This window comes from Solanum dulcamara, chromosome 2 (genome assembly GCF_947179165.1).
Source record: "Solanum dulcamara chromosome 2, daSolDulc1.2, whole genome shotgun sequence".
NCBI lineage: Eukaryota > Viridiplantae > Streptophyta > Magnoliopsida > Solanales > Solanaceae > Solanum > Solanum dulcamara.
The window spans coordinates 30,198,964-30,212,440 of NC_077238.1; positions in this window are offsets into that span (position 1 = coordinate 30,198,964).

The window sequence follows — 13,477 nt, forward strand, 5'->3', positions numbered from 1 at the left end:
ATATATATATATATATGTCCTATGACTCATAAAGTTCCATACTTCTCTAGAAAACTCAAGATAAAGAGAGAAAATTCAAGAGAAATAAAAGAAGAGAGGAGAAACCTTAAGAGAGAAACAGAGAGACCTACGGTTTTGGGAAGAGGAAAAGAGGTAAGTTTCTGATTTCGTTCCGTAAATTAGTTATATAAGGTATACCATGATGGTATGAAGGTGTTATTAATGTAATTTTATGGTTTGGATCAGCACCAAAACGTTAGCAAACAGCCACAAAGTTGTAGATGCGCTAAAGGAAATTCTGAGGCGAGCTCCAACAAATTTTGGCGAGTTTCGGGTAAGGTAAAGTTTCTCTTTCAAACTGGAGTTCATGATATTGTTATGAGGTATATTACATGTCTTAAATAAGGTTGGAAGTGAAAAAGTTTTATAAGGATGCTTGACATTAGAAACAAACTAAATTGAAGTCGTTAAAGCTAAATTAAAGTCAAGTAGTGGGTTGTAGTTGTGGTGCTGTGGGGCCAGGTACGGTATATAATATACGGATCGGGCCGAACGCTCCTCGGCATTACTATATAATATATGAATCAGGCAGAATGTTCCTCAGTATTACTATATAATATACGAATTGGGCCGAATGTTCTTCGGTATTATTATATAATATACGGATTGGGCCGATCGTTCCTCGATATTACTATATAATATATGGATCGGACCGAACGTTCCTCGGCGTTACTATATGGTATATGGATCGGGTTGTACGTTCCTCAGCATTATTATATGATATAGCACTAATAGTATATAGATGCTTATGATAATAGAGTGATGTAGTCGTTACACCAAGTCCCCGAATGGGACAAGTACAGTACATGATGATAGTATGTATGACCTTATGCTATAAGCTACAGGTACAGTAAATGATTAGATGTCACACTTGCCCCTGCATCCCTACGCCAACTATAATTTTCTTATGATGTCTATGCTTTACATACTCAGTACATATGTCGTACTAACCCCTCTTTTCTAGGGGGGCGGTTGTGTTCATGCCTGCAGGTATAACTGCACATTTTGGGGATCCGTCAGCATAGGAGTTCCACTCAGCAGTTCAGAAGTTCTCCATAGTGCCGGAGCCTAGTTTTGGTATCAACCCTCGATGTATATATTTATTTATTAACAGGTACGGTGGGGTCCCTATCCTGCCTTATGTTACTGTTCTTACTCTTAGAGGTCTGTGGACATGTATGTGGGTTGTTTATATGTATATATGTACATTTGTGCCGATATGCTATGATAGCCTCGTCGTCTTATATATTATCTTGCCTATTGGCACACTATGACTCAAATAGGAGACCGGTTTACTTATGGTTAGCAAGGGTATACGCGAGTGTCCAGTTTGGGCACCCATCATGGCCTACGGAGTTGGGTCATGACACTTCAGTTAAGTAGCGGTGTTTAACAACGTAAAATTTATAGTTGGGGCAGCGAGGAGGTTCTTGTTCTTGGTAGTAAACCCATTTTTGGATATGACTGTCGTTAGTAATATTAGTATAACTTCTTGTGTAAAGCTTCATTTTGAGTGATTCAAGATGTTTTGTAAATCTATTTTACAGGGATATAACTTTCATTTAGGATCAGAAACCCAGATTTTCTTTTCGCTTCTCGAAAAAGGATGATGAAGTATAGGGGAGGTGCTGCCCAGATTTTGTTTTGGAAATCCTACATGGACAGCTATTGGTATTTTGGGCATATTATTTTTTACAGAATTGCTGTAGAGGTGATTCAAAATTGTATGAGACCCTAAGACACATGTCTATAACTTTAATTAAGGCCACAAATCCTATTTACCCCTTCGAAACTGAGCAACAATACAAGACAGTAGGCTGTCCAGAATTCCGGTTTGAATAGTTTGGGCTGATTTTTATTAATTTCATGTTTAGTTTCGATATGATGAGACTCTTAAACTTAAGTAGATATTTGATTATGTATATAAGATGTATATGTGCTTATACAAGCTAAGAGAAACTATTTGACGAAGTGGATTATGGTTGGTTTATGGCAGAGAGGAATTAAGCTCCTCGAGTTGTGGTAGAACCTGTTATATGCTAAAACGCTAAGGTTTGTGTTTAAACTTAACCTTAAAATATTTTATTTTCTAAAATTTGAAGTATTTTGATGGGTTTTTTCCTTACTCATTGTTTTGTATTTTGGTATGACTATTATCTCAAGTATTGCAAAACTTTCGCTAAATTGCCCACTTGTACGAATTGCTTGATCATTTTGCATTCTTGATAGGACTTTGTCCTTCTTGTTACGGTGACTTGTCATCGATATTAGCATACCTCTCAATTTGGATATTGTCCATCTTGACTTTGGATTTACATTTCATCTTGACGATGGAGTTTTGCCCATTCTCGAGTACGAGTGGAAAGCCACTTTCAACATGGTTCTTGATTCTCTTGATATTGGGTGAAGACTCTTCTTGATATGGGATTCGGTCCTTCTTGATTTTGGGGCTTTGGTCCGTCTTGATATTGATTGTGCTTAGTGTGAAGGCATGACGTACCTATTGGGCGAAATTGATTATTTGACAACTCTTTCGAATTGAATTATAAGTTTCTTGATACTTGAGCCTTCGAATATTGATATTGATTTTGAAACTCTTCAAGGTTTGTATTCAATACTTTGATATACTTGTTCACTTGGGCTTACTTTTCCCTTATTGAGCCACCTGCGATGAACCAGGGAGTTGAAGAATTTAATGGCTCCAAGCCCAAAGTTTTTACACCACTAAGCTTTATGCTTAGTGATAGTTATTTTCTATCGTAGGTAATGTGCGGAACGAGGTATGAAGATGGCCATTTGGAGTAGACTTTTTTGGAGCCCTTGTGAAGATCACATCTGCATATGCATCTAGTTTTTGTAAATATTCTGAGGGACTTGTACATGATAATTATGGCACTTGTGTATGGAATTTTGAAGGGTTGTGAAAAAAAAACTGTATGCTTGTAACTTGAACAAGGTGACTAATTTTGATATTTTGGAGTATTCTTTTAACTCAAGTCATGCTAGTACTGTGTTTATATGTTGGCTTGTCATTTTGCACAAAGGAAGACAATAGTTTTGTAATTACTACTGATTCGAGTTTTGTGTATTTTAAGGACCCGCAATGGTGTTGACTATTTGTGATTTAAAAAAAAAACTACCTTTTGTTTCATAAGTGGCATCCTCCCAAAGGGGGGTGCTACATTACGAATCGTAGAAACAACTCGTAACCAAAGTCCAGAGACTCTCAAATTTGTATGTTTTTTGGGACCAGCAGGACAAGCCGACAGGATGAACCATAGACAAGATGACGGGCCGTAAACCTTACCCCTTCCAAAACCTCAGAGATTTGAATTTCAAACTTTTTCTCATACCTATAATACGAGTAGTTTAAATGACTCATCATTACTAAGATGACCCATAGAAAGGAATCTGTAGGGTCAACTTTTATATTTTAATGAAGGACAATTGTGTTTTTTCTAAAGTTCAGTTCAATGAAATTAAACACTTTTATGGCCAAGTTCAAAGTCTATAAGTATTAAATTCTTCAAATTACCCTCCTATTCAATTTATTCTCCAAAAATTTTCTAAGGCAAAAACAAAGTCTCTCAAGGTTTCTTCTTTAAGCTAAAGCTAGGGTTTCTAGATTTCTACAAGGTTTCTTCTTCAATTCATACTGAATTCTAGCAAGGTATGTAGGGATTGATTCATGGGCTCTTTTCACCCATGAAGTCCCAAAGATTTCTCAAGTTTTTATTCAATTTTTAATTGATTATGAACCCTAGTTTTGATGAATTGCATTGGGCAAGTGTGATTTCATTTTTAAATATTATAAATGATCTTTATATGCATATTCTCATATAAATTTCATGATTTCAAGTTGAATTATAGATTCCCATGCATGAAGCTATATTTTCAAGCTATTATTATAAATTTAAGATGAGTTTATAAGTTGATCATGAGTTAAATAATTTTCAAATGAAAGTTTTATATGAGTTAAAGTTGAGATTCATGATTCTAAAGTTAAAGTTATGATGATGATCAGAGTTAAGAGCAAAAGATGTTTTATAGATGGTGATAAGGACAATTTTAACTGAAGTTATGGATTCTTATGAATCACATAGTAGATGAGCTATTCCTAATATGTTTTAAAGATGGATTGATAGGCAGTTACTATCTTTCCCTACTATGTTATGATCATGTTTATGAGTTTCCCTTGGGATATTGACTAAGTAGCGAGAGGATTCTAGGTGGGGTTTGGTCTGATAACGTAGTTAGTTACTGAAGGGAATCCTAGTACCAACGTAAAGTCCCAAACTACGTTACCCATGTAGGTTGCCTTCATGGCCTAGCTAGTGGATACACATAGCCTAGTTGAACTATTACTTTTAGAGTATGGCATGTCAAGGTTTCCTCCCCTATTTTGTTACAGGAAATATCAGCCTATCTCGATGCAGGACTCATCGAATTCCATTTAATAGCTCGTATGGTCTTAGTTGTCAGTTAAAAGTCCTAGCCTACATAAGTTGGATTTAATAATGAGATGTCAAATTATGAGTTTATGATGAAGTTCTTATGATATGCATTGACCATGAGTTTGTTATGTTTTAAATAGCTTTTAAGTTATACTCTAGTTCATTATGATTGGTCATGCATCTTATCGCATATTGATTATGTTCTTTTACTTATTCATGCATACCTCACATACTTAGTACATTCAAATATAGTAATGCATATTTTGTCTACGTTGTCTCATAATCTAGGGACGGACAACACTCATGATCATCCAACTCGTGGCTAGCAATTATTTTAGATTTCAAAGACGTAGGTGAGTCCTCATTCTACCGAGGAAAGGACTTTCATTCATGTTACTATTGTTTTTCACTTTGTTCTATTATTAGAGTAAGTTAGGAGCTTGTCCTAAACCCTCATTAAGGAATAGACTAAAGGCATGTTTAGACGATACTCATTAGTGTAGTCCAGATTGGATGTTTATAGAGTTGATTTTACTTAGTTCCATTCCCCACTTAATGATTACTTCTGCTCATCTTTATATTGTTTTTTACCTTATGTATGCGATGTATGCTAAGATGACTTATGGTTGGGGTCCTTTGCATCGCGATTTCCTTGTTATGAATAGGCCTAGGTCAGGTTGTGATACATAGTAAAGTAAGAGGAAGTAACAACTCAAGGAATTTGGTCTAAGGGATAGAAACCTCAATTGATGTCCTACCAGACTACATCATATAGCATCTAAACATGCCTCTAGTCTAGTCTTTGATGAGGGCTTAGGACAAGCTCGTAGCTTACCCGAAATAATGAAAGAAAGTCAATGAAACAATATGAAAAGAAAGTCATCTCCTTGATGAGATGAAGACTCACTAACTCTTTGATATCCAAGAAACTCTAGCCATAGATAGGGAGATCGTGAGTGTCGTTCATCCCTACATTATGAGATAATGTAGGCAAAGTATGCATTAGTATATAGAAGGTACTAAGTATGTGAGATATGCATGACCAAGTAAAGGAACATGATAAATATGACATAAGATACACGATCAACATATGAGAAAAACTTAAAAGCATTTGAAAACATATGAAAACTCCTAGCCAATGCATATCATAAAACTTCATAGTAAAATTCATATCTTAACCTTCAAATTGTATGGGATAAGACCATTAACCAACATCTTAAGACCATGCGAGATATAATATGGAATCCGATGAAATCTCCATTGATAAGGGAAAGGCTACCTTACCAGGGTATACTCTGTCATGGTGCTCAACTCAACTCAACTATGCTATATGTGGATCCACTAGAAAGGCCATGAAGGCAATCTTATGCGGGCAACGTAGTTTAGGACTTTTGGTTGCTACTACGATTTCCTTGGATAACTAACTGCATCACCAGATTGAACCCACCTAGAAGTCCTTTCTGTGCTTAGTCAACATCCCAACAAAATTCATTGAAACATGATGATAACATTATAAGAAAAGATAGTAACTACCTATCAATCCATCTTTGTGAAACATAATAAGAGTAGCTCATTAACTTTAGTGATTCATAGGAATTGATAACTTTGGTGAGAATTGTCCTTATCACCATATTTAAACATGATTGTATAAGAATTATACTTATCACACCATAATAACTTTCTTAGATCATAATTGATTATCATTATAACTTTATCATTAAATAATAATCTTAACCTTATTCATGAAAACTTTCTTTAAAATCATTGAACTCATGGTTAAAACTCATGTAAATCATCATTGAACTTCATAATCAACTCATAAAAATCATTTTTAACTTCATAATGATAACTTGGAAATAGCTTTATGCATGGGCATTTATAATTCAACTTGAAATCATGCAATTCATATGAAAACATGCTTATAAAGATTATTGGTAATCATCTAAAACAAAATTGAACACCAATTGTTAATTGAAAGAAATATTGAGAAAACTTTGGGACTCCATGGGTGAAATCAACCCATGGATCAATCCCCACATACCTTGAGTGAATTCACTTAGAATTGAAAAAGAAATCTTGGTAAAATCTAGAACCCTAGCTTGAAACTTGGAGAGAAAACCTTGAGAGAATTGAGTTCTTGCCTTAGGAGAATTTAGAAGAATGATTTAGAACGAGCGAAATTTCAAATGATTGGGTAGATATAGGCTTGAATTTAGCCATAATTGTGTCTAGGTTCATTGAACTGAACTTGGAAAATGACATGATTACCACTCATTAAAACTGGGATTTGGATCTACAAATCCAATCATGAAAACGTTACAACATTTATATTATTGGTCAATGCATCAAAACATCATAGTTATAAGAACTTACATATGTGAGAGACAACCGTAGCTGACATTAAGACCATGCAAGATATTACGTATAATCCGATGATCCCCACATCGAGAAGGGAGAGATATTGTAACACTCCTCAAAATGCTCACAAGTGACTTAAGAATGCCTTGAGAATAGGACGCTCAAGTAATGCATTATCCTTAATTTTTTTGGAAAATACGAGTTCGGAATATCGATCAGGGGTCAAAACCTGTAGGAAAATAGTCTCGGTGGAATTTTAGGACCCATAGATCAAAAGATAGATTTCTCAAGGAACTGCGTGAACCAGTAAGGTCCTCAACAAGTCCTCATCGCAGACTTGCTTGCCTCCATGTCGCGGACCTGGCAATGCATTTTTGGCCTAATTTAGTTTTTAGTAAGGGCACTTTAGACTTTTTCCAAAATTGTTAGCTAATGAACCTAGACATTTATAGGACTTAATTTAACTCTATAAATTAACTTAAACCCCTAATTCTATTTATTCTTCTATAATTCACCAACTCAAATATTTCTCTCTCTACAAAAGACTCTCAAGAACTCCATTGAAGACTTCAAGTAAATTCACTCAAGCTTTCCATCAAAACTCTCAATTTCTTCCAAATTAATTGTTGTTCTCACTTAAGGTATGTGGGTATTGATTCATGGATTCTTTCATCCATGAAGCCCAATCAATTTCTCAAGGTTTTCTATCAAATTAAAGTATGGTATTTTGGGGGTTTTATGATCTCTATTCCTATTGCATGAATTATGATTCAAAATATGATCATAAGTCTATTTTGATATAAACTAATGGTTATTGCATTGATTGAAGAGTTTTTCATGAATTCTCCTATTTTAATTTCTAGGGTTCATGATGCAAAATATGACTATTTTTAATTATACTTCCTAATGATATTATCTATATTAATTATGTATGGGCTGAAAGAAAGTTTATGATCATGCATATTTTCAAGTCAATTTCATGATTTTCAAGTCAATTGATCATGCATTCATGTCTTACCCTAATTTCAAGTACAAGCTATGGTCATGAATTTTTTAAGTATGAATTATGTCTATGTATGTATGATTGTATTGATGAAAGGACAATTCTAATATTACAAGTATGTTATGAAAATGAGATACTCTATGATTTCAAACCTATGATAATGACTATGACATATGAAATTATGATTTCTATGTTATGTATGTATTCCATGAGATTTGACTTAGCACCGAATGTGGACTTGAGGTGGACGCTCGAAATACAGGATCCTTATATAAAATCTCTTGTCTCATAACTACATGCCACTGTAGGATTGCATTTTTGACCTAGCTAGTGGATCCACATATAGCATATGCATGACCCGCCTAGCAGGGTAGAGTCTACCTTGGCAAGTAGATTCTCCTTTCCTCCGATCTAGGGGCAATATTGGGATTTTTATATTATAGCTTGCATATGGTCCTTTTTATATTTTAAATGACTAATCCTACCTTTTACTTTATATGATACTCTTATGGTTTATTATGTATTGATCCTTCTTAAAGACTACTTATGATTTTTACTACTTCTCCTACCATGCTATTTAAAATGGTCATTTGTACAAACATGGTTTTCTATGCATTGCATTGCCTACATAATTAGTACATTCCAATGTACTAATGCATAATTTTTACCTACATTGTCTCATAATATAGGGGTTGAGGTTGAAGATTATATTCCTCTATGTGGCTAGTTAAGCCTTCCTATCGGCGGTGTTTATGGTGATTCTTCATCTATCGGGGACTAGTCATCGAGTTGGTTATTGTTTCAAAGACTTTTGTTATGTTTCATATTGAGGATGAGCTAGGGACATGTCTTAGCCCCCGTCCATGTTCATGAGTAGAGGCATCTAGTTGGACAAATGTTTCGAGTCTATGTTGTCATGTGACATTCTTAAATTTCTATTCATAATTTAGACTCTCTTATGATATTTCCGCTTTTATTTTACCTTGTGTATGCTTATGATATGTACAAGAGGCTTAGTTGGAGCCCTTTGGGGTTTTGATCGCCGTGTTATGACTAGGCCCTAGGACGGGTCATGACAGCTACTTTTAAAGGTAGAACACGTGTATCATGAACATATGCTATATGTGGATCCACTATCTAGGCCATATTGGCAAACCTACAGTGGCAACATACTTAAGGGACTAGAGATTGCAACTAAGGAACCCTTGGGTCGAGTTTCCACCTCAAAGTCCTCTTAGTGCTAAGTCAACATCCCATGGAATGCATATTATATCATAATCATAAATTACACTTGTCATAAATCATAACTTTTTCATAATCGTACTTCATAAACTTGTTCATAGGAATAGCTCATTATCATGTGATTCATGTAATGTGGGTGTAGGCCGTCCATCATTATGAATACTTTTCATAAAACATTATTAGGTTCTTGAGTCACTCTTATTCATAAAGCATCATTGCATACTTGAAATTCAGGATTATAGCTTATACTCTAAATTAGAGTAGAAACTTGAATACATGAACAATTTACTTGGAAATCATGAAATTGGATTGAAAACATCAATTGAATGCATCATTTAATCAATAATCATAGAATATATCATGACTAAGAGAACAAATGCATTATCATAAAATTAGGGCGTTTTATTGAAAATCATAAAGAATTTGAACAGAAAATTTGGAATTTTATGGGTGAAAGGTACTCATGAATGAAGTCCCATATACCTTGATCCTTAGAAGCCCTATATTAAAGAGAATTGAAGCTTGTTCTTGAAAAAACCCTTTAGAAATTACTTGAGGAACAAGAAGACTTGGAGAGCACACTTTTAGAGAGAAGATTTTTGATATGGATTGTTTGGGAGATAATGAGAGGATTAGAAGAGTTTAGGGTAGTTAATAGATGAAAATATAGTCCCAAAAACTGTCCACATTCATTAATGAAATATAGAGAATGACCGAAATACCCCCCACTTAGTTACTACAAATTAGGTCTCACGGAGGACCCATCACCATCCATGAACTTTACCACGAGCCATAGTGGTGATCGTGGTCAATGCCTTAAACTTGGGGAAAAAGAAAATCGACAGGACCTCCTTCACGGAAACTATAAAGGTCCGTGAAGGACATTATAGTCCATGGTTAGGGGATGTGGTGGGGGACTTGAGCTTATGGAAAAGAGCATTTGAAAGGGCTCCCATCACGAGACCTACCACAGTCCGTGTTTGGCAATACAACCCGTGGTGGTCGTTCATGGTGCTCACCACGTATCATGGTCCTTGCCGTAGACCCTTCCCTAGTGAATCTTGAGTTTCACGACTTTCATTACTGCCGCCTATACCGCCCGTACTGAGGACCACAGCTCGTGGATTGAGCCCTTGGTGGCTACATGGTGCAAAAGCTGAGATTTTTCCTCACAACTTCTTTTGAACCTCTTTTTCCAACTTTTCAACTTCTAAAGCCTTACACTTGCATTTAATTACTTATGCACTTTTTGAGCTAAAGAGTAATTATTTTCATTATTTGATTGAAAAAGGTTTTTGAGCATGAGTTAAGTTTGAAAAGTCTCTTATTTATCATTGAGCATGAGTTAATAAGTCTCTTAATCACTATTTTGAGCATGAGTATTATTTGGTATAAATGATTGAGCATTTTTAAAATCTATTTTGAGATTGCATTGGGAAGTCTAATTATTGATTTTAAATTCATTGAGTTGAGTTTTGAGCCAAATCCAAAAGAGACTAAATGAGTTAATTGAGTAAATGCACTCACTTGAGATATAAGCATAATAATTTTATTTTTGGAAGTAGTATTGAGCACCAATTTTGGTAAGAGTTCAAAAAACTCAAACCCTATAAACTATGTAGCTAGCGTGGCATAGGATCGTGACCATTGATTCGAGCGACTCTTTGGACTTATTGAGGGATTTTATATGGATCCATGAGATGAGTTTGTCCCTTACCCTGGCAAGGTATTGGATAGTTATGGCAATGAAAGAAGTTTATTATATCACCACGTAACTCATAAGTGATGGTTGTTAGTTAGAAAAAAAACCCGTGAAATAAAGTATTATATTTTCCTATATTGAGTTGCGTTATCATTTCATATATATTTAAAGCTTTGTCTTATCTTTATTGCAAGCTTATTTCAGTAAAGCTACTTTCAGAGTTAAGTATCTTGATGTAAGTTTCCCTTTGCCATTTTACATACTCGTACATTCCATGTATAGACGTTATTTGACCTGTATCATTTCATGATGCAAATACAGGTGTTAGATATCACCAACGGATGCATCGTTGAGTATCTACGTTCCATAGCTTTTGGTAAGACCTCTTTGCATTCAAAAGAGCTCCTTCATTATTAGTTTATGTCATTGTTATTATTTCATTAAGGTAGCTATGGGCTTCTCTTGACACCTTCATAGTAGTGAGCAGAGGCTTCATAGACTGAGTAGAGTAGTATCATTATGAGTCTTTAGAGTTTGTTCCTGAATTATGTTTTCATGGATGATTTATGATATTGAGTTATTTTATTGCACTAAGTATTTTGAGTAAACATTATTAAAGATTGATGAGATGTTCTATAAGTTGCCCACTTGATGTTATTCCTTGTTGAGTTTGAGTCTTGTGCTGAGTGAATTAGTCCGGTGTAAGACCCCAGAAGTTGGAAAGTCAGAAAATGAGGTTCAAAAGATGATTTCAGAGAAAAATGCAGCTTTTGACACAAGTGGCCTTTACAGATCCCTTAACAGGACGTTAAGTGGACCACGGGCTATAAAAAGCCACCATGGTCCAAGCCCTGCACATTTGTGTTTCAGAGGAGGTGACCAAGAAAGGCACCACGAGCCGTGGTGGGTACCCTTGTAGGCCTCCTATCAGGTTCCTCACCACACCCCTCACCACGGGCTGTGGTAGCCTTCACAGACCATGATGGTCTCCAGGAAGGATTTCCTACAAACCCCCAGAATTTCCCAAAGTCCAAGTCTAGGACCACCACCACCACGGGCCGTGGTGAGTTTTACGAACCATGGAGGGTTCCTGTCCATGTGATTTTCAATTTTAAGTTGGGTATTTGGTCATTCCCTACATTTTCGTTAATGAATGTGGATGGTTTTGGGAGATTATTCTAACCTATTAACTACCCTAAGCCCTTCTAGACCTCTAATTCTCACCCTAACTCTCTAAATCAAAATCCTTTCTAAAAGTGTGTTCTCCAAGTCTCCTTCTCCCTCAAGTGAATTCTAAGGATTTCTTCAAGGTCAAGCTTCCATTTTCTGCAATTTAGGGCTTCTAAAGTTCAAGGTATGTGGAAATTCATCTTTGGGCTCTTTCACCCATGGAATCCCAAGTTTTCTCTCAAATTCTCTTATGATTTATTCTTCTAAAAGCCCTAATTTCATAATTTACATTGGGTATTCTTTATTATGATATATTTCAATGCTATTAGCCTAATTATGCATAATTCACATTACATTGCATTATTTTAAGATGAACTTCAAAGATCTATGCTATTTGCTAGTCTCAAGTATGATTTATATGTTATGATCATGATATTCAAGTTAATTCAATGGAAGCATTATGAATGATGTTCAAAGATATTTTTAAGCAAGAAGTTATGAAATATGATTCAATGATGCTATAAGAAAAGAAGTTATGGTGCAATAAGGACCATTCTTGCACAATCATATTAAAGAAGTTAAACGTTGTGATGGCAATTTCCTCACACATTCATGATAAAGTTAATAGATGAGTGATTCTTATGTTATGTTTATAAAGATGGATTAATATTTATTATTATCTTTTCAAATGATATTAATGACTATTTTCATAAAGTTCCATTGGGATAATGACTTAGTACTGAGAGGACTTAGAGGTGGGGTTCAGTCTGGTAGACATTGTAGCTACCCAAGGTCCTAGTAACAACCTTTAGTCCCAAACTATGTTGCCCGTGTAGATTTAAAGATGATAATATGGCTGATGAATGGGTGATTTCAACTCATTTAGAGCTCTTTTCTTATGATTTTGTGGTACTCAAGTAGACAAAAAGGCTAATTATTCTTTGAATATTGTTGTTTCAGGTATATTTTGGGTTGGCAAGGAGTTTTGATGAAAAAGAATGAAAATTAAGGCGAAATGGAGCTAAAGGAGAGAATTAATTACTGGTAGATCGGTGCTCTCCGCGATTGAGGTCAAATCCAATCGCCAACGCGGAGACATAAATAACAAAGGTCCGCGAATACGGCACCTCAACTGCGAATGTGGTGTTCAAAATAGCTCTTATCCACGAATGCAGGCACACCTCCGCGAACGCGGAGAAGAAATTCTGCCAGGTGCCAGGGATAGATCTGGGACTTCACAATTAAATGCAAATTCACATTATATACTCATGAGCAGCCAATTTTTGGGGTAGCACACACAGAGAGAACACCTTGAAGAATACTCCATAGCTTGGGCTTAGATTTTCATAGAAAGTTTCCTACAATTCCCTATCGGATTGGAGATTGAATTCTTAATTGTAACTATTTTATCCTTTTTTCATTTTCTTTCTTTGTATTGCATGAATTGTAGGTGTAATTATCATAATAGAATTGGGATTTTGTTCTATT